Genomic DNA, 23,715 nt, shown 5'->3' on the forward strand with positions numbered 1-23,715 from the left:
GGTAAGTCCTTGGGGGAGTGAGTGGGTGAGTGTGCGAGTTGAGTCGATGAGTGAGTGGATGCGTGGGTGGGTGAGTATCAGTGTGTCGTTAAGATCCTGCAGTGTGGTGGTCGAACAGAGTGTGGAAGATGAGGCAAAGCGGTCGGTCCCACTGAGCGAGCCCTCAACGTGAAGGCGGAGGACATTGTTAACTATGGGAAAATCGTCCCTGCTTTGCGACGGACAATTGAATCATTTGGCGGGACCCCGGGGTCCCGCAAAATCAAGTCAATAATTATTATTTTTCAGTCCGCCCACTCGTGACCCCGACAGCAACGCGCCGCCCGCCCAGACTAGCACCAACAAGCGCCAGCAGCAGCAGGCGGCGATTGACACGATGGGCGCCACCCCACCGGCCAAACGCGAGCCCCGGGGGGCGTCCGCAGCAGTCGCGAGCGGCGACGACGCCCTCCGGGGTCAGCCGTCGATCCTCGGCTTCTTTGCCAAGGCGAGCCCCGCTCACCCAGGCGGTGAATTCAACGTGTTTATGTAATTTTTCAACTTTTTACGAAACTTAGTGCCCCGAGTAGCTCTCGACGAGGCCAATCGATTGACGCTAGTTTTGTTTCGGTAAGGCAGCAAGGCTCGTGTCGCTATGCGGTTTTTACCACCCCGGGGCAGTGATGGAACCCCGGGGTCCCGCCAATTGCTTCAATTGTGGGTGCTTCCCTCCTCCGTCATCTGCCGGTGACGTTCGTCACAGAGCCTAACCGCTTGCGACTTGGAAGGGGCAGTGTTGGTCCACGAGCAGACGGGCAGCTGCGAGGGCTGATCGAGCTGTGAGAGATCGAACGGGCCATTCACGTTCACTGCCCCCTAGCCCTTGACTCCGACACGCAGCTTCTGTTTTGCTGAGCAATAACGCAACGTCTAAACTATTTAAAACAGATTTTGTTTATTTTATTAAGTAAGGCTCACTGAGCTATGTAGCCTATTTTGTCAGAAGAGACCTGGTTATCACAAATGATCACTCAACGAAGTGGCTTATCTCATGTAGAATTGTATAGAAGCCAAAGACTCTAAACGCGTGATCTTGATTCTAAATGTGGAGGGGGTGAAACCGGAGGACCCGGAGAAAAATCCACGCGGTCACGGTGAGAGAGAGACACCGCAAACTCCAAATATACAGCAGACGTCAGGGTCAGGATGGAATCCACGACCTCCTGCATACCAGGCGAGGTAGCTTCCTTCAGTAGACTGCATGTGCTGGCTGGTAACGGAGCTCCTCGGAAGGTGACGTCGTGTGGGCTATAAGAAAGACTCCGAACTGGCGGTCGTAAATAAATGTTTGATATGCGGTGTCTGAGTTACGGAATTTCAGCCGGGAGATTCACTCGGCTGTCAAATGCTAATAGATTTTATTGCACCAGGTGAGAGCCGAGCGAGACAGCAAATCACTCTCTCGCAAGGGTTACCGTATTCTCCAAAATATAAGAGACAATCGCCCCCCCCCCCCCCCCCACACCTATTTTAAAGCAATGTTGGGGATGCGTCTTATAATATGGTAGCTGTGTGTGTGATCAGGTCGACCGAGTCTCAAATGAGTACCTGGTGCGAAGTGTAAACATCGCTCGTCGGGAAACAAAGGTGGCTGGGCATGGTGCTGGCCAACCCCCACCCCCTCGTCGTGTGTGGCTGTGGTGGTTGAGACGGTTTAGTGTGGCTGTGGTGGTAGAGACGACTTAGTGAGACGGTGGTTGAGATGGCTAAATGAGACAGTGGTGGTTGAGACGGTTTAGTGTGGCTGTGGTGGTTGAGATGACTTAATGTGGCTCTGGTGGTTGAGATGGCTTAGTGTGGCTGTGGTGGTTGAGACAACTTAGTGAGACAGTGGTTGAGATGGCTTAGTGTGGCTGTGGTGGTTGAGATGGCTTAGTGTGGCTGTGGTGGTTGAGATGGCTTAGCGTGGCTGTGGTGGTTGAGATGGCTTAGTGAGACAGTGGTTGAGATGACTTAGTGTGGCTGTGGTGGTTGAGATGGCTTAGTGTAGCTGTGGTGGTAGAGACGACTTAGTGAGACAGTGGTTGAGATGGCTAAATGAGACAGTGGTGGTTGAGATGGCTTAGCGTGGCTGTGGTGGTTGAGACGACTTAGTGAGACAGTGGTTGAGATGGCTAAATGATACAGTGGTGGTTGAGATGGCTTAGCGTGGCTGTGGTGGTTGAGATGGCTTAGTGAGACAGTGGTTGAGATGGCTTAGCGTGGCTGTGGTGGTTGAGATGGCTTAGTGAGACAGTGGTTGAGATGGCTTAGCGTGGCTGTGGTGGTTGAGATGGCTTACTGAGACAGTGGTTGAGATGACTTAGTGTGGCTGTGGTGGTTGAGATGGCTCAGTGTAGCTGTGGTGGTAGAGACGACTTAGTGAGACAGTGGTTGAGACCACTCAGTGTGGCTGTGGTGGTTGAGATGGCTTAGTGAGACAGTGGTTGAGATGACTTAGTGTGGCTGTGGTGGTTGAGATGACTTAGTGTGGCTGTGGTGGTTGAGATGGCTCAGTGAGACAGTGGTTGAGATGACTTAGTGTGGCTGTGGTGGTTGAGATGGCTTAGTATAGCTGTGGTGGTAGAGACGACTTAGTGTGGCTGTGGTGGTTGAGATGGCTTAGTGTGGCTGTGGTGGTTGAGACAACTTAGTGTGGCTGTGGTGGTTGAGATGGCTTAATATGGCTGTGGTGGTTGAGACGACTTAGTGTGGCTGTGGTGGTTGAGACGACTTGGTGTTGCTGTGGTGGTTGAGATGGCTTAGTGAAACAGTGGTTGAGACGACTCAGTGTGGCTGTGGTGGTTGAGATTGCTTAGTGAGACAGTGGTTGAGACGACTTAGTGTGGCTGTGGTGGTTGAGACGACTTGGTGTGGCTGTGGTGGTTGAGATGGCTTAGTGTGGCTGTGGTGGTAGAGACGACTTTAGTGAGACAGTGGTTGAGATGGCTTAGTGTGGCTGTGGTGGGTGAGACGACTTAATGAGACAGTGGTTGAGATGGCTTAGTGAGACAGTGGTTGAGATGGCTTAGTGTGGCTGTGGTGGGTGAGACGACTTTTGTGAGACAGTGGTTGAGATGGCTTAGTGTGGTTGTGGTGGTTGAGATGGCTTAGTGTAGCTGCGGTGGTTGAGGTGGCTTAGTGTGGCTGTGGTAGTTGAGACAGCTTAGTGTGGCTGTGATGGTCAAGACGGGTGAACCTGTCCAGTTCATGTGTTCCATCATTGAATGTGAACATGCACAGCGCTGTCTATCAATCCACAACCGCGTGGTGGTGGCTACGCTGCACGTGGCCTGTGACCCAGGATTGTCGAGGCAGCGAGGCTTGTTGAATCACTCAAATGTTTCGAAACTCCCTTCCCGTGGTCGTCAAAGAGACGTGTCATACCATGGTTGGCCAGGAGTTTATTCGGACCCCACGTCACGGAGAGATGGAGGAGCCAAACCGTGGCTCGCGAGGAGGAGGTGTCACAAGCAGAGTGTGGACTAATCTCCATCTGTGTCCATCCGTGTGGTGATGGGGTGTTGTTGTCTCCCTGGCACGCGTGGGGTTTCCACCCACGTGTATAAACACTCATCAGTCATGGGCTGCACGCGCGTTGTGGATCAAAATCAGAATCTGTGTTTCATACTGGAAGAGGAATCCGATGAGCTATGAAGCTCTTTTTCACAGATGTCCAGTCATCAGAGCGTGGCAACAACAAACAATAAAAAAACAACACAATAGGGCGTGGAAAGTATAGGCTAAGGTAAACAAATCACTTAAATAAACATACAAGTAAAATTAAGCTATTGACTGATTTTTCTTCAAAAGCGACCTGGCCGCAAATGGTCGTGCGGAAATGTATCTCAACAATCGAAAATAAGAAAACTGCTGCAAAAATACGGCCCTCGGCGTGGGTTTTCCTGGATATATAAAACAATATATAGTAACCCCATTTATTTATGAATGCCTCCTGCCGTGTCGTTCAGTTAATCGGCGTAAGTCGTGCACGCTCCTTCAATAACATGACGAGGAGCGGCGAAACGACACAGACTCTCTCCGGATTCCGTCTCGAGCTGGTCAGTCTCCCAGTCCCCACACGGTGTGACTTGCCGCCACAGTCTGCTCAAGGCTACACGGTGGGGGTCCTTGCCTTTGTTGTGGAAGCGACCAGATCAAGATTCGTATGCACACAGGATGTATACCTTCGGTGACAACCGGGCAAAAGTTTGTAGGGTGCGTCCCACTTTCCGGAGAGTCTTGTAATCCGGAGAATACGGTAAAGTGTACAGCCCACGTGCTTTCAAAATCCACTGCTCATGCCATAGGCTCTTTGTGTCGTGAACCACCGAATGTACGGTATAAGCCTGTACTGTATATGGACAATACGCATGTTTGTATGCACACACTGACGGAGCCAGTGGGGGCGGTGGGGGTGGCACGTGCCCCCCCAATGATCCGATCGAAATCCCTAATTCGATCGGATCATTGGGGGTTATTAGTAATAAATTGGCATTTTGCGACCCCCACTGCCACTGTGTAGCATATTATTGTGTGCCAGGGACTCTATGAGATGATAGGACAATAGTCTGAGTCCATTATTGGCAATAAGTAACGGCAAAGCAGTTATAAGTGACTCACAGAATTGTGCGCAGTTGTGTAAACAGTCCACGACTTCCCTGAAGGCATCAACACCTTCAGCGAGCGCGATGCCGATCACACAACGCGGTTCGAATTCGACCCTCGATCGATGGCTGTGTCATCGCCGCACACGCGTCGGATAAAAAGCAAGGGACACGTCCTTACTTACTAACAACTCCTTAATTACTAACAACTCCTTACTTACTAACAACTCCTTGTTTACTAACAACTCCTTACTTACTAACAACTCCTTACTTACTAACAACTCCTTACTAACAACTCCTTACTTACCAACAACTCCTTACTTATTAACAAGTCCTTACTAACAACTCCTTACTTACTAACAACTCCTTACTAACAAGTCCTTACTTACTAGCAAGTCCTTACTAACAACTCCTTACTTACTAACAACTCCTTACTCACTAACAACTTACTAACAAGTCCTTACTTACTAACAACTCCTTACTTACTAACAACTCCTTACTCACTAACAACTTACTTACTAACAACTCCTTACTTACTAGCAACTCCTTACTCACTAACAACTCCTTACTTACTAACGACTCCTTACTTACTAACAACTCCTTACTAACTCCTTACTTACTAACAAATCCTTACTGCTTAACAACTCCTTACTTACTAACAACTCCTTACTTACTAACAAGTCCATACTAACAAGTCCTTACTTACTAACAAGTCCTTACTGACTAATAACTCCTTACTGACTAACAAGTCCTTACTGACTAACAACTCCTTACTTACTAACAACTCCTTACTTACTAACAAGTCCATACTAACAACTCCTTACTTACTAACAAGTCCTTACTGACTAATAACTCCTTACTGACTAACAAGTCCTTACTGACTAACAACTCCTTACTTACTAACAACTCCTTACTTACTAACAAGTCCTTACTAACAAGTCCTTACTTACTAACAAGTCCTTACTGACTAACAACTCCTTACTTACTAACAAGTCCTTACTAACAACTCCTTACTAACAAGTCCTTACTAACAACTCCTTACTTACCAACGACTCCTTACTTACTAACAACTCCTTACTTACCAACGACCCCTCTATAATTGTTCATTGCTGGAGGGGTTGCCCCCCTCCTACCTGAAAATCCTCGCTCCGCCTTTGTATGCACATGTGTTGAACTTCCTCTGCACCGTACGTAGCCAACCGTGCTAATCGGAGGCGTTGCCATACACACACACACGTATGCATGCGTGGAGTTATCTTTTCTCCCGGTGACATGCGTGTCTTAAAACATTTCGGTCCGCGCTCCCTTCAACGCAGCAGGGGTTAACAGCAAAGCGACACAAATCGTCTCTCACGAAGCCCTCCCGTCTGGCATTGTAACTCCTGAATCGCATCGTGCGATTCAGGAATAGCGTCCAAGTGCCGACAGTCTGCGCTGACTCACTTTCTCAACGAGTGCGCCGAAATTAATTAATTAATTGCCACGTCAACGCGTTCCGTCTCTCTCCTCCCATCGCCCCCGCAAGCTGGGGGCGTGCGGATTCATGCATGGGTGGCCCAAAACGTCAGGACACGTGGGGATCGTCCCGTTTACATTAACACTGACGTTACATTTTGATGTAAAGCTTTCGTGACTGCGGGGATTCATATTCTTGGTTCTTTCGGTAAAGTCACGTAGAAGGGAAACAATAAAATAATAAAAATATAAAACAATAAAATTATCACGACGTTTCGACTGCAACACAAGCAATCATCTGATGATGATATTATCTGGTGATCTGATGATGATTGCTTGTGATGCAGTCAAAACGTCGTGAGAATTTTATTGTTTTATATTTTTATTATTTTATTGTTTCCCTTCTACGTGACTTTACCGAAAGAAACAAGAATATACTGACGTTACAATTAAAAAAATAAGTTTATTCTTTAAGTTATTTCATTTATATTGACACTGACATTTTTTTTACGGTTTATTTTTTAAGTAATTTCATTTATCTTAACACTGGCATTACAATGCTAAATTGTTTATTATGTAAGTTATTTCATTTATATTAACACTAGCATGAAACTTTTAAGGGTTTATTCTTTAAGTTATTTCATTCATATTAACACTGGCATTACAATTGTTAATTGTTTATTCTGTACGTTAATACAATACATTTTTTTGTATTGTGTATTCTTTAGGTTAATATTATTTTATATATTATACTTTATTAACATGTGTCTATTGTGTTTTAACATGTTTTTTTTTCTTATTTCTGTGTGTAGGGGTCACCTAAAATCCGTCATCTGCAAAACTCGATCAAGAACCACTGCGAATTAATTTGAGACGACAAAACCCTGACTGATAAATGCTCAAAGATTACAAAGCTGTCATCTTCACCAACAACAAAACACAGAAATAAGTCTTCAATTCATTCCAAAAGATAATTCGTGTAAGTGGAAGGGAGTTTGAACATTTGTTAAAAATAATTTAATATGACGAAGCCACTGGAGCGATGCACTTGTAAATCATCTCGATTAAAACTCACTTCTTGAGAACCGCTTAATGTGTTCTGTTTATTGTCCTTCGCCTGCACCTCCAATTAGCACGGTTGTCTCCGTATAGTACCGAAGAAGTTCAACATTCGTATGTACAATACGGAATTTGTTAAAGTAAGCATAACCCTCTGTTAGTTTAACACGTAGGCTTACGCGTACTCAGATTGTAAATGTTGTGTTTACTCTACAAACACACCGATGTGCTGTACTAGTAACGAATTGTCACGTTCTGTTTACGTGACAAACCTTACTAGTTGGCTGTGTCGGGTGGTGGCGGGTTTAACGACACATTTATATATTTACGCAATCTAACCCAAAAAAAACCTCTATTGTGGATAACCCTCTGTGTCCGGACTTTAGGGCCATCCTCAATGTTCACGTGGTGGTCCCCTGCGATCGCAATGCAACCCGCGAGTGAACGATGGAGGCGCCGGCGCGTTGACAAGTGAACGATGGAGGAGAGTGAACGATGGAGGCAAGACAGAGGTTCTTTGCAAGCCATCTGGCTACCATGAGAGATTCGTTCATGAGGCTATCCACATATACAAACACAGAGACAATTTCAACCGAGAAGATGGATTTTGGTTTAGCAATCATTGGAAGGATTTGATAAACCATTTCGGGTCTTAATTGATTGTTCACGCTTATGGTGGCTTTCAGACAGCATACATTACATTTTCGTCTCCCCCCCCCCCTCCTCTTTTCCGAACATAAATGGACTCGTCCTTCTAAACAAACTGTCAAATCGCTGTCCGTGGCGCTAACGTTTTTAAAAATAAATAAACACAAACAACGTTTGAAAATAAATTAATAAATACAAACCGCCACTTCTTTCAAAAGTTTCTTGCCGTTGTTTTTTCACACCTGATGATGACTGTTTGTGTTACAGTCGAAACGTCGTGAGAATTTTATTGTTTTATATATATTTTATTGTTTCCCTTCAACGTGACTTTACCGAAAGAATTAAGAATACGATGGAGGCGAGTGAACGATGGAGGAGAGTGAACGATGAAGGCGAGTGAACGATGGAGGAGAGTGAACGATGAAGGCCCCCGCTCTCCCCGTCATCCCGCTGCGTTGGGCCAGCGAACATCCGACGGGGTCCAGTCACGTGGCTCCAGTGTGGGGAGGCCTTTATCCAGCAGTGGATAGACAATGGCTGCTGTGGTGAGGATGATGACGAGGTTTTTTTTTCAACGGTTTTACTTAACTTGATTCCTGTGTCGTGGTCAAATCTTGTAATAAAAATTTCGTCTACTTCCTGTTGTCCAATCAATTCCAAATTTTGCACACCTATTCAGATCCGCTGACAATGCATGCCCGTATCAAAATCGGCATCAATTAATCAATTAATTTGCTACTTTAAAGCAATTAACATTTTGTATGGACGCTTTCTTATTTATATATATTTGTGTAGGTCAAAAACGCCGCGGTCCCTAAACTCTCGAATCCCCGGCGACACGTGACTCAGGCGACACGTGACTCAGGCGGCACTGCTCCGTGTGAAAGAGTTACGGGGCACCCTCACGCCACACAATCAAAAGTTGTACATTGAAGATTAATTCATAAAGTAATCAATTAATTCCAATACGCAGTTGATGTGGGAGCAGGCGCCGCATCATTGACGTACTTCTCGGCCGTGAGTTAAACGAAGTTGTGAATAAAACCGTTGTTTAAAAAAAATACACTTTTTGTAAGGAGTTTTTTTCTCCTAAGTTTTATAATGATGGCTTCGTGCCAAGCGAGTTGAGTTTCGATGACGACTTGTTGCATTTCAGGGTGGTGTGGAAGTGATGGCATCAGTATGTTTTCCACCAAAATATGAAAAGCCTTGGACCTAACTAAAATGTACCCTTCGCCCTTACCAACCTTCCATGATGTAGCTGCGAGAGGCATATTTCAAGATATTTAAGTAAACCAGTTGCCTGAGGAAGGACCGCAGGGACATACATGGGTAGATTTGCTGCATTTTTCCTCCCGTGCTGAGATAATTGTGCATAATGAAAAATCGGAATTGAGAAAAGCTGATCTGAAATTGGAGATCTGAAATGTATTTCAATTGGATCGCCTTTATATATCTCTGTGAGCCCTCACGGAGCACGGCTATTCCCAGATGATGAGATAAACAATTACGTGGAAGGCAATTCACAGCAATTAGTTTCGTTTATTGATGGCATGCACATCTCTCTGATCTGGCAAAACCGTTTCAGCCAGACCGCTGCATAGGTTTTCAGCTTTGCAGCTTGGCAGTTGCAGTGAACATCACGGAACACGGTGTGCGTTTGTGTTGACGTGTGGCTGATGTGTGTGTGAGAGAGAGTGTTCCACAGCCCCTGATTAATTTATATGTGATCGTGCGCGTGTTTTCACGTGCAGCATATACGCCCTTGCGCGTGTGTCTGTGTGCAACGGTTAGCACACTGTCAGCGAGCCTTCGACACTTCACGTGGCCACAAAGTGCACCTAGCTTGGCACAGGTACCGCCACTTAGTGGTGGATGGCGGCTCTTGTTGTTGTTGTTCCACACTGCGCTATGAATCCAGTGACCCGAGTTCGATTCCCGCTCGCGACCAATAACAGTTGCGAATATTTTAACTGCTAATGGGCCTACCTTAGGTCGACTCAATCTCATATGAGTACCTGGAGCTGTGTGCAAACATCAGCACTGTGGAGACAAAGGCAGCCGGTGCTGGCCACCCACCCTCTCTTGCGCTGTGCCGGTCTTCATAGGTGCTCGCTGACAGCACTTGCCCCAACAGTCTGTTAAAGGCTATACGGGTGATCTTTCTCTTTACATTTAATGTAAGATATGAAACATTAAAACCATTCCTGTGTTCAAGTAACATTCCCCCCACCAGCCGATGTGATTTTATTTTGCGCCAGGAGGTCATGAGCAATAACTTCGGAGATTAGATTTTACGGTTGTGAGGCAGAGAACATTGGCAGGCAAGGAGGATGTGTCAGAGTTAGAGCCTCACAGGGCCATCCACGGTACGTCCAAGCAGTGATCTTCACAACAGCCACAGAGCACTGACCTATATGTCGGGTTGCCGCCGTGGATAGATGTTAACTGCCTCGCCTGGTTTACAGGAGGTCGTGGGTTCGATCCCGACCCTGACGCCTGCTGCTGCTGTATATTTGGAGTTTGCGTTTCTCTCTCTCCCCGTGGAGATGTTAACTGCCTCGCCTGGTATACAGGAGGTCGTGGGTTCGATCCCGACCCTGACGCCTGCTGCTGCTGTATATTTGGAGTTTGCGTGTCTCTCTCTCCCCGTGGAGATGTTAACTGCCTCGCCTGGTATACAGGAGGTCGTGGGTTCGATCCCGACCCTTACGCCTGCTGTATATTTGGGGTTTGCGTGTCTCTCTCACCGTGGAGATGTTAACTGCCTCGCCTGGTATGCAGGAGGTCGTGGGTTCGATCCCGACCCTTACGCCTGCTGTATATTTGGAATTTGCGTGTCTCTCTCTCTCCCCGTGGAGATGTTAACTACTTCGCCCGGTAAACAAGAGGTCGTGGGTTCGATCCCGACCCTGACGCCTGCTGCTGCTGTATATTTGGAGTTTGCGTGTCGCTCTCATTTGTGGCCTGCGTGCTTCTGAAAAAAGAGCTATACAGCTCAGTGGGCCTTACCTGATAAAATAAAATAAATCAAATAGACTTGGCTGCCTTTGGAGTGTACCAACACCAATAATGGGTTGAAAACTAATTCCGTTAGAACTGATTCTTGTTTGTAGTTTGTTGTCCTTCCCCCGCACCTCCAATGAACACGGTTGGCTACGTATGGCGGGAAAGACGTTCAACATACAATCACATACATGGGCGCAATGTGGTAAAATCACGTGCGTGGCGAGATGCACAGCCCCCCATCCATTCAGCTTCAATTTACAAAAGCTTCCGAACGCTGAACATCAGGGCAGGAACATCCGGCCGAAGGGAGATACTCGGTACATTTTCTGGACCGCTTTGGAGCGACTGTTTTGTAAATCCCTGAGACTTACTAAACAGTCTGCGCTCCTTCAACTGAGGAGGAGGAGGAGGAGGAGTAGCAACACTTGATCTTTCATACGGCTGGTGTAGATGCAGGGCATCGACTACAAATTCACATTCAGGTGGTCGGGCCAGACAACCGCGTCCGGAGCAGCGGAGTTGTATCATCGCTGCAGTGCCTCCTTCGTGTTTGGTGAATCGGGGCACTGCAGCGTCGTTGCGCGTTGTACGGTCTGTCCTGGATGACCACAGTCGCACTGCAGAGCTGTTCATTTTCCATTTGTGCATCAGGTATCCGCATCTGCTGCCACGGGTTGTGTGCAGTGGATGCCGTTTAGGAGTGGCCCATGAGCAGCTTCGTGGAAAGATCAAAGCCAGCAGCAACACCACAGCACGTGACCTCTCTCCTGAAGCTCTCTCGTCGTGGCTAGCAGACCTCGACATTGGCGTATAACTTCTGAACACATTGCTGCCGTGTGCAATAAAAGTGCAACGTTGATGACGCCGAGAGACGGTACGAGCATCACACGGATCAGAGTGGAACAGGAATCAGATGCATAAATATTGACTGATAAGGAAAGTGGACGTTTTTGAGGTCACATAGATGGGATGATGGCCACTGCACATTAGAATCGCGAAGGACAATCAGGTAAACATTCAGGGTGGCCCGAAAGTCAGGACACATAGAGTTGTTTTGTTTATTTTTAACAAATCGCGTACTGCATGTGTGTGTGTGTGTTGAACTTCTTTCGCACCGTACGTCGCCAACCGCGCTAATCGGGTGGTGGCGGGGGAGGCGCGGCCGGAAATCCTGAGCGGTGGCGAAAGTGGGCGAGACCTGACCATGCCCCAACAAAGCTTGCGGTGCCTCATCAGCCGAAGCCGGCATTCATCGCACCGAGTTTGGGAACAGTTGTGCTGAGCGGCCACCTTTAAAGTGGGACGAATACGTTTGTTTGTTACCCCCCCCCCCCCGCCGCCACCTCCGATTAGCACGGTTGGTTACGTATGGTGCGAAAGAAGTTCAACGTATACCGACAATTGGGAATACAATTACAAAGCGATGGGAAACTGGGATCGCGATAATCGTCATATCGTGAACGTTTACAGCGTATCGTTTGGTGGAAAAAAAAAACCGCCACCATATCATGGCAACGCAAACCCATTACCCATTACTCAGTTGAGCGGTAAGACTGTTATTTTCGGCCGGGCATGAAATATTAATGACAATTCACAGAGCTCTGAGAGGCCGGGTTTGGCTGAGTCTTCTCCCTTTGATCAACACCTGCATATATTTCACTTCCAAATGGTATTTGTTGAGCTGCAAAAAAAACAATAATAACGATTTTTCCATCGTCATTTTCAATCCACTGCTGGATGAAGGCCTTCCTACGCCTGGTCGGCCTTGCGGGTAATTTGACCGTGCGGTGACCTCACAAAACGGATTGGGGAAATGGTGAGGCCCCAGGACCGGTGCAGATATCACTCGCCGCTGGCGTTACAGCCATAGCCCAGAATCAGACTCAGATGTTCTTGGTTCATAGCGCGGTGTTGTAACCACGATGACACCGCTCCCACCTACAAAGGTACGCAGGGCACTGTCACTGCATTATTCACTTTAGATATAGCTCTTTATTAATAGGTTCTTCTCAACTGCATATTGCATTAATATTGTACGTGTTGTCAATAAATAAAATGATCACCCATAATGCACCCAAACTTATTGAACCTTGGAAGCGAAAACGTATTGAGCCTGGACACTGCTTGGATGGGTGATTACTGTTCACACACAGCTTCCCATTGGGCTGCAGGGCACTGCAGCAAATCCCATTGTTGTACTATACATCTACGTTCCCACATGTATGTTGGTTAAATTCCTTTAGCACCGTACGTAGCCAACCATGCTAATCGGCGGTGCGGGGATTTGCGCCGTGGGTTTGTGATGGATATTGTTTGTGTAGACGCGAAGTTACTTGCGGCGAGTGACTGTTTTGGTTCCTCCTTTAATTGCTCCTCTGACACAGGGTTACAGGGTTGGTGGATCATGCCGAGATTGCCTGCACGCCAACCTCACCTGCAGAGCCAGTTGGGTGCTTCGGGAGGCGGTGCAGAGACGATGTTAAATTTCTGGGGAGGTAGGTCGCGATTTTCACGTAAATAAATAAAAAAACATAAATCGGAATTGTCGCGTGAGCCGAGAAAGCGTGTTTTTGATTTGGAATGATCCGAAAGCACCTCACGGGAAATGATATCACCGATGTTATTACACCACTCGTGCCCTTCCTGCCAATGGTGGCGAAATGTTAACTACCTTGCCTGGTATACAGGAGCCCTTCGGTTCCACCCCGACCCTAACGCCCGTATATTTGGAGTTTGCATGTTTCTCTCTCCTCGTGGTCGTGGGGATTTTTCTCCGGGTCCTCCGGTTTTTCCCTCCACATTTAGAATCATCCGTTTAGAGTATTTTGCTGCTCTACATTTCCACACAAGCCACTTCGTTGAGCTATAATTTGTGGCCAGGTGGCTTCTGAAAAAAGAGCCAAATAGCTCAGTGGGCCTTACCTTGTAAAAAAATGTAAATGATGCTGTCACATGGCATTGTGTGACGTTACTTTATAAAGGACGCATACCTTAAATTTTGACATGTTTAAAAAAAATCATCCTTCCTCAGCGCCATACTAATTAATTAGTTTAAGATGAGAATACTGGGAATGACCTCGTAACAATGAATAAGCAACAACAAACACACGACCTGACAATAACCGTGGCAACCGTCTCTCTCTCTACCGTGTATCAACTGTGTCAACTAAAAATCCGCCAAAAAACCGAAATGTTTCTTTAAAAATCTGTAATGCGCACCGTTGTTTCACCCACCACCGCAGGGGGACGGATTCGAACTGGCACTGGTGACCTCTGGATTACAGTTCCACCACGCTAACCTTCATTACACCAGAGGGGCACACAAGCGGGTAGGGCTCTCAGAATTGGCAAAAACTCCTCCGCATTTCATTGTCCGGCAGTAACTACTCATCCGAGGATTTGTGCACTCGCATATTTCTGGCTGAGCACAATGGTGTCTTCATCTACGTCTTCAATTTCCCTCCTGCCTTCCTTCACTCCACTCAATCATTGCCCCCGCTTTGTGTCGCCCGCATCCCGGAGTTGACCCTTTATGAGTGTCTCGGTTCGGAGCTATTCAATCCCCGATGAACCGTTGAGATTTGGTTGCTATGTTTATACGGTTCGGCTAATGACTTCATTTATTTAAATATTTGTTTACACTTGGGGGAAAATTGAGGTTTTTTTAAATTTATTTATTTTGGAGACGTACCGTAATGTCATCCGCGAGCGGTGTAGAACGTACGGGGAAACCACGCGACGATGATGCACAATAAAGCCACTCTCAGAAATAATTCTCAAATGCCTTGGATTGTCTGTGCACCCCCAACCCCCCCACATCAATCAGGATGCGTCGGCTACACGGGGCCTGGTGGATATTCGCGGGTGGTTGTTTCTTTTTTTCCACCCAACGTTCTGCCGCGGGCCTTTGTTCTTGTGCACGGCAAAAATGAAATGAAAATATTTGCAGAAGAGAAATCCTCCGTAAGCGGGAGGAGGATTTCTGCGCAAGACTGGCTTTCGCCTGATGATGCTGGTTGTTGTAATTACCGGCGGAACTTCACGGTACTCGGATTGTAAATGTTGTCGTGGGTTTACTCTCCAACACACAGGTGGTGTGCTGTACTGGTAACGAATCGGCACGTTCTGTTTACGTGACGAACCTTACTAATTGGCTGCGTCGAGTGGTGGCGGGTTTAACGACACATTTATATTTACGCGATCTAACCCAAAAAAGAAAACCTCTTTTATGGATATTGGTCGCGGCAAGCCTGACTACTACTACTACGTGATAAACATTCTCAAAACATGTACAGTGGGGGGGGGGTTGTTTTTTATTTTTATTTTAAAAAAATAGTTTCAGGGATAAAACCATTTCGGGCGATTTTGGTGAAAACAATAGCTGGCTGGGGACTGGTTGGGGCATGGTTTAGCGGTGGGGGGGGGGGGGGGGGTTGACCATACTTCACCACGTTCTATGTCATACTTTCAAGCGCTATTACAGACGTATACGTTTGCTGTCCATGAGAATTCGAGTTTACTCCCAGCGCTGCAAAGGTAACGGAGTAAACCATCTCGGCGTCCTCCCGTCTCATCGCTGCTAACTTTGGTTGCCAGATGTGTTCTTCGACTCGCCGTCAGTGGCGAGCTGACAATTATCACGATTGGCGCCACTGACTCAAAAAAATCAATTGCGAATCAAAATATCGGCTGTGAAAACGTAGTGTTAAATCCTCCCATCTCGGCGCGGCTGTGGAAAAGAATTACATTTTAGATTTTTTTGTTCTCACCAAAATCTATCAACGACGAGGGAAGCCCATCATGAGAGAATAGTGGTGCAGGCAACTCCACTGCACTCCCCTACTGCTGATACAATTATCTGGCTCAGCCACCTCAATGTTGTTGCTCTACGTCAAATGTCAGCCATACTAGGAATAAGATATGCAGGCTGGCAATGCATGCATTTCACACAACACACAAAGTGCTGGCGACAAATTAACCACAATACCTTTGCTCATCTCGTCACGGAGCGTGAACCGTGATCACGAAAATTCCGGTCATCCTCGCAGCAGCGGCTTTTGGGCACCCATCGAACGAAAATGATCGTCAAATCGCGCGTCTTTCAGATGCACTTCTGCGGCCGTCTGGAACGCTCTTCCGATATTTGGAGGCGACTGGAGCTAAACACTTTTAAATCATCTAGATTGAAAACTCATTTCTTTAAAAACTGCTTTTTGTGTTCAGTTTGTTGTCCTTCCCCCACACCTGGGTTGGCTACTTAGGGTTCGCGAAAGCCGTTCAACATCCATACATACGAACAGCATCTGGCTCTAGCATCTGAACGCGCGTTATTTTGTTTCGCGACGTTGATAGGCATCTGGTCGGCTGGGAAGCTGGGGGCTAAGAGAGAGAGATGTAAGAAGAGACAGCGATGATAAACCTTCTCAGAGATTTCCCATCGGCAGAGTGTCGATGTCCATTTTTGCAGTCACCAAACTAAACAATGTATTTTACTTTACCAGCTAAAGCCCACTGAAATATACGTCGACTTTTTTTTTTTGGAAGCGACCTTGCCACAAATGATCACGTGGAAATTGTACAGCAGCCAAACACTCGAGAGTGGTGGTCTTCATCGCAAGGCCCACGAACCACGAGCGGCCTTTGGTGACATTCAGTGCGGCCCCTGACGTGCAGCTCACCGACAGTTCACAAAGAGTGAAAACACCCCCCCCCACCATCATCGTCGTGCTGCTGTCAAACCACACAATGGTTTCAAATGTGTGGCAGCCCTCACATCGATGACGTCTTGTCGGCGAAAGTGCCCCCCCCCCCACTCCCCACCTAAACGCATGTTTATACATGGTGGGTGGGAAAATCGAAGGATCCGCAGAAAAATCCACGTGACCACGGGGAGAAAATTCAAACTCCAAATATAGAGCAGGTGCCAGGGTTGGGGTTGAACAGACAAAACCTGCACACCAGGCGAGTGAGTTAACGTCTCACCACACGCCTCGTCACTTCCTCCTCGATGTCCGCTGGAGATCAGAGATCACGCGATGGCTGAGATCCAAACACACGATGACGACAACGACGACGCCGGCTGTAACCGCCAGCGACACGCCGTGCAAAATTGTCAACATTTTCCTCGCGTTTCGACATTCCTCCTCCGCTTGGCTGATTAAAACAAAATCAATTGCCACATTTGCCAAAGTGATGACTCGATTTGACTGTGCTCTTGTCAGGGTGGTGGAGGATTACAGTTGAAGAAAATTGCGTTTTACCTCCGCGATCTCGCCCGAAATAAATCAATTATGCCCGGAGCTCGCTGCCCGATTTAAACACAACGCTAAGCACGTGTCGGTCGCCATATGCAAGCGTGTCGGTGGAAGTCGCAGAGATCCACAGGGCGATCCATCTACGGATGCCCCACAACTCGATGACGTCTCACGTCCTCGCCTGACACTCGGCGTGCGATTGAAGGTGCCTGAAAGCGATGGCTCCCGCGTGCTCCGGAGCGAGAGACGTCACGAGGAGCTGGACGTGCATCGACGTTCGGCAGGGGGGAGGGGTAGGGGGAGACGCATCGCACGCGTCGGTACGACGTGCTGTCTCCGCTGTGACTTCACGATAATTTAGTGGGGTGTCCGTAAGTGGATCACCCTTGACCGCTGACTTCAGCAAGCGGCCCTGAACAAGCGCACGGCCTAGTGGGGTGGATCAGTGGCGCGTCGGTTAGCGCACCGTACCCACGAATCCCCCAGCACCCGTAAGTTCGATTCCCTACCCTGGGTGACGTCAGTGGCGAGTGGTAACAACGTGGTGAAGTATGGTCAAACAACCCCCATGCCTGGGGGGATGGGTAGGTGGGGGGGGTAAATCAATCGTGATTGTTACGTGGAGTTACTGGGTTTTGCCACTGAAACGTGGAATTTCCATCAGTGGCTCGGGACAGTAAACTGAAGCGAGCACTCGCTTAAATATGAATGTAAAAACAGAGCATGTGTCCGTTTTAATTATTTCGTTTGAAAATCTGACCGTATGTATGTACGTTGAACTTCTGCTAATCGGAGGTGCGGGGAAAGGACAGCTATTTAAACACACACACACACAAACAGTTCTAGTTTTCAATCTAAATTGATTAAAAAGTACATAGCTCGAGTGACTTCCTAATATCGGAAGGGAAGAGCGTTCCAGACGGCCGCAGAATCAAGCGCATCTGAAAGCGCCGCGCGATGCGGTGACCGCGGCTTTTCTTCGATGGCCCAGCAGCCAAAATCCTTCGCTGCTGCTGTGAGCGTGACCGGAGTTCACGCCATGTTTTTTTCGCTCCATGAGTGTGTTATGGTTCATTTGTGGCAAGCGCTCTGTGTGTGTAACGAGAACATGTGGTGGAACAACGGTGCCTTCACTTGAGTGAAAGTTTCCTTCATTTGTAGCTGCCTACAGTGGTGGTGCCTGCCGAATTTGGGGGGCTAAGCCGAAACAATTTTAGGGCCCCCCCCCCCAAATTTTGATTTAAAACAACACCTCCCGGTGAGATAACAGCCGAGATTCGGACGGGAGATTTAGATGTGACGAAACGGGAGAGATGTCGACGAGAGAGAGAGAGCGATGTCTAGAGATGACAGCAGAGATATCACAATCAGAATATTTATTCATACCGAAGGAATCCGATGAGCTATGAAGCTCTTTTTCACAGATGTCCAGTCGGGGTGGGGGGGGAGAGCAGGAAATAAACGTCATGTAGACAAAATATAAAGACGTGATTAAATGAGAGATGTGTCTACAAGAGGCAGAGGTGTCGTGGAGTGACAGCAGAGATGTAAATTTAGTTGTAGACGTGAGGATAGGTCGCGACATGATAGCCATGTGGACGAGACGTACAGATGTGTCGAGATGAGAGACGAGACGCAGCGGAGGCGGTGGTTGTGAAACGAGAGAGAGCGTGAGACGACACGAGAGAACTGCGGACAAGAGGGGGATGGCAGCTTCATTTAAACAATTTTTACGTTTATTAGGATTTTAATTCCATTTTGCTATATTGGCTCCTCCCTGTTTTTTTCACGAATCCGTGGCCCTTGAGCTACTTGGGACCACCTGCTGTTCGCGAAATGTGTTATTGACTATCGCCACCGCTGGTACAACAGCAGCAGCATCATCCATTACACTCACGCCTCCACATTCACGAACGCGGACTGAAACCGGCGTGGTGAAGTATGGCTAAATAACCCGTGTGTGTGTGCGCGCGAGCAGTTTCACACGGACACACCGTGTGTTGAGTCTTTAACTCGTTCATATATACAGCATATGTATTTGCGTGGTTGTTGGAAACTGGAGTCGCACAGAAAAACCATTCGTACGAGAAGATAGCACACACAATATGTGCACCGTTACGTTCTAAGCCTACTTGCTGTAATATATAATAAAATTAATAAACAGATTCCAGGCATCTCGCTAACCCCTCCCCCACCCCCCAGTATATGGGAGTCTCACACATGTGATCTTAGCGTGGTCCATCAACCCCGCCTCCAAAACAGTTGAATTCCAGGCATATTATAAGAATAGGTTTTTCCCCTTTTTTCTTGCAACAAAACTGATTTTTTTTTTACAAGGAATCATGTCTGCATTAACCACAATACTTGTGATCAAATTGCAAATAAAAAACCACACTGATAATATATGGCATTGTCCTTGCAACTCATTGGTCCACACCTGAGACAGCTTTCTTTTGAGCCTCGTTTCAATTGGTGTTAGACCAGAGGACGCCAAAAGGCGTACAGCTCAAAGACAATGCACTATCAAAGTAATGAGGGCATATTATTTAGTATTCTGTTGTTGCGCATGATTGAAGCAATATCAGAATATTTATTTATCCTGGAGGAATCCGATAAGCCATGAAGCTAGTCGGAGCAGGTCAGGACGTTACAACAATAAACAATGGACAAACACAATCGGAGTGTAAAGTATGTGCCAATGTCGAGGTCTTCTAGCCACGACGAGAAGTGTTCAAGAGAGATGATTTGTGTGCATCTCGACTTAAAGCTTTCGTGACTGCAGGAATTCATATTGTTTGGGTCTTTCGGTAACCAAAAAAATTACAAAAAACTACGACGTTTCGATCACAACTTTACCGAAAGACCCAAATAATATGATTTTGCCGAAAGACCCAAAGAATATTATTTGCCGAAAGACCCAAATAATATGATTTGCCGAAAGACCCAAAGAATATGATTTGCCGAAAGACCCAAAGAATATTATTTGTGTAGCTTTGATATTCCCCCTCCGTTGAAGGGGCACGGACTACAGTGGTTTACGAGAGCTACGTAACCGAAAGAAAAACTGGCTCTACGTATCTATACGTATGTATACGTACGTATAGCAAACCTCCAATTAGCAAGGTTGGCTACGTACGGTGCGAAAGAAGTTCAACATACCGTACGTACGGTCCATATCCAGGCTTATACCGTACATACGGTAGTTCACGACACAAAGAGCCTATATGGCATGAGCAGTGAATTTTGACAGCACGTGGGCTGTACACCTTACCGTATTCTCCGGATTATAAGACTCTCCGGAAAGTAAGACGCACCCTCCAAACTTTTGCCCGGTTAGAATCTAGATCTGGTCACTTCCTCAACAAAGACCCCCACCGTGTGTACCCTTAAGCAGACTGTTGGGGCAAGTGCTGTTAGCGTGCGGCACTTATAATCCCCGTCACGGCGCACAAAGGGGGTGGGTGGCCAGTACCACGCCCGGCCGCCTTTGTCTCCCCAGTGGCGATGTTTACACAGCGCACCGGGTACTCGTTTAAGGCTGAGTCGCCCTAGGGGCGGCCTAGGGACCAGTTCAGATAATCGTCACTGGTGTTGGCCGTGAGCAGGAATCGCTTGCACGCACGTTAACACACAGTGACGCACCTACCGGATTGCGAGACGCTCACACATATTTTGAAACACGTGGCGTTAAAGCGCGACTTAATACATCCCGGACACGACGGTGAGTGGCGTACACACGGCAGGATGAGAGTAAGACAGAGGAGGACGACAACACGGCTTGTTGTTAAACTCGGTAACGACAGTCACACGGGAAGGGGGTGTGGGGATGTCTTACCGTGGCGCGTGTTGGCTCCCTCGAGTCTCGATCCGCGCGCCACCAATCTTCGGGGGGAGATCCGGCGACTTTCGTGGGAAAGAGTTTGGAGACAGCGGGGTTCGGCAGTTAGAGAGCGGAGGAGAGAGACGCCCTCTCCCCTGGGACCCTTCAAATCTCGTGGACTCGACGACGAGAGATCGAACCGAGAACCCGCGGCGTGGCGAGACTTTGCAAACGACGGTGCAGATGCAGCGGTCGGGAATGCAGAGTCGGGAACTCTTCCGCGAATCCCAGACGGTGACTCTTCATTGAGCCTCCGGAGACCGCGGGTTCTTCAGTGTGACAGTCACAGGCCTGTTGTTCATTCTTCAGTTCAGAGGACACCGTTTTGAGATTGCGACGTACGTGGCACTCATAGGTTGTAATTTTGAGTGAATTGAGACTGGCTCTTTTCAGTGAGAGTCATGAGGCTGTAGCTCTTCAGTTAGTGCGCTGAATTTCGTCAATATTGGTGTAGAATCCTATATTGGCGACTCGATCCCGCTGTGAGAGTCACAGACCGTGGCTTCGTGTAGAGGACTGCGACGTGGTCATCTTCAGAGTCCCGAGTCAGCGACTTCAGTTGCTGGAACTCGAGTTCCCAGACTGCGACTCGTCTTGCGATTCCTAGACTGTGACTCTCCCTTAGCAGACTGCTGGGGCAAGTGCTGTTGGCGAGTAGCACCTATAAAGGCCGGCACGGCACACGAGGAGGTGGGTGGCCAGCACCACGCACGGCCGCCTTTGTCTCCCTAGTGGCGATGTTTGCACACTGTCACCGGGTACTCGTTTGAGGCTGAGTCGACCTAGGGGCGGCCCAGAACCAATTCAGACAATCGTCACTGGTGTTGACCGTGAGCGGGAATCGAACTCCGGGTCGCCGGGTTCGTAGCACAGCGCGCTAACCACTGCACCACCGCTCCCCACACAACACACACGCACAGGCAGACCGAAGCGCAGTCCGAACGCGGAGCCAGATGATTGACCGAAGAGGAGCGATGTGGGGAGGGAGGGGAGAGCCAACAGAGACAGAGAGAGGAGAGAGAGGAGTTGAGCTGAAACGCAGAGAGGGTAAAATGACCGAGAGAGAGAGCGAGCGAGCACTGGAGAGAGAGAGAGAGGAGGAGGAGGAGGGGGAGCTGTGTGAATGCGAGAGAGAGAGACAAAGGTGGTAGGGACGGAGAGATTTTATCGTGCGTGGGATGCGAAGCAATAAATAAATAAATGGGATTCGGCGACGAGAGAGTGGAGGGATGGAGGTGATTCAAGCTCGGCCTGCAGCGCTGCACTGCCTACGCTGATCAGCGACTTGTACACATTGACGATCCAAGCACACACACAGTACACATGCAGTGTACACACAGTACACATGCAGTGTACGCACAGTACACATGTAGTATACACAGTACACATGCAGTGTACACACGGTACACATGCAGTGTACACACAGTACACATGCAGTATACACACGGTACACATGCAGTATAAACACAGTGCACATGCAGTATACACACAGTACACAAGCAGTGTACACACAGTGAACATGCAGTGTACACACAGTACACAAGCAGTATACACACAGTACACATGCAGTGTACACACAGTACACATGCAGTATACACACAGTACACATGCAGTGTACACACAGTACACATGCAGTGTACACACAGTACACATGCAGTATACACACAGTGCACATGCAGTATACACACAGTGCACATGCAGTATACACACGGAACACAATGTACACACAGTGCACACGCAGTATACACACAGTTCACATGCAGTGTACACAGTACACATGCAGTACACACACAGTACACAGACAGTACACATGCAGTGTACACACAGTACACATGCTGTACACACAGAGCAAAAGCAGTGTACATACAGTACACATGCAGTACACATGCAGTGTACACATACGGTACACATGCATTGTACTCACAGTACACATGCAGTGTACACACAGTACACATGCAGTGTACACACAGTGCAAAAGCAGTGTACACACAGTACACATGCAGTGTACAGACAGTACACATGCAGCAAATACACATAGTACACATGCAATATACACACAGTACACATGCAGTGTACAGACAGTACACATGCAGTGTAGACACAGTACACATGCAGTATACACAGTACACATGCAGTATACACACAGTACACATGCAGTACATATACGGTACACATGCAGTGTACACACAGTGCACCTGCAGTACACATGCAGTACACATGCAGGGTACACACAGTGCAAAAGCAGTGTACACACAGTACACATGCAGTGTACAGACAGTACACATGCAGCAAAACACACATAGTACACATGCAATATACACACAGTACACATGCAGTGTACAGACAGTACACATGCAGTGTAGACACAGTACACATGCAGTATACACAGTACACATGCAGTATACACACAGTACACATGCAGTACATATACGGTACACATGCAGTGTACACACAGTGCACCTGCAGTACACATGCAGTACACATGCAGGGTACACACAGTGCAAAAGCAGTGTACACACAGTACACATGCAGTGTACAGATAGTACACATGCAGCAAATACACATAGTACACATGCAATATACACACAGTACACATGCAGTGTACACACAGTGCAAATGCAGTGTACACACAGTGCACATGCAGTATACACAGTACACATGCAGTGTACACACAGTACATATGCAGCGTACACATAGTGCAAATGCAGTACACACAGTACACATGCAGTGTACAAACAGTGCACATGCAGTGTACACATGGAGTATACACACAGTACACATGCAG

The 23,715-nt window shown here is 47.7% G+C and overlaps 1 protein-coding gene across 1 annotated transcript in view; it reads right to left on the bottom strand.

Annotated features, from left to right (window-relative positions):
- LOC116952986 (5-hydroxytryptamine receptor 1F-like) overlaps window positions 1-22,688 on the bottom strand; it is a 54,014-nt gene extending 31,326 nt beyond the window's left edge. The window contains exon 1 of the mRNA XM_032972770.2: window positions 20,886-22,688. The gene's annotated coding sequence lies outside the window, so the exon portion shown is untranslated. The remainder of the gene's footprint in view (window positions 1-20,885) is intronic.
- Window positions 22,689-23,715: the final 1,027 nt, after the last annotated feature.

Source organism: Petromyzon marinus, chromosome 49, assembly GCF_048934315.1.
Source record: "Petromyzon marinus isolate PM22_M1 ecotype Great Lakes invasive population chromosome 49, UKy_Petmar_22M1.pri1.0, whole genome shotgun sequence".
Classification (NCBI taxonomy): domain Eukaryota; kingdom Metazoa; phylum Chordata; class Hyperoartia; order Petromyzontiformes; family Petromyzontidae; genus Petromyzon; species Petromyzon marinus.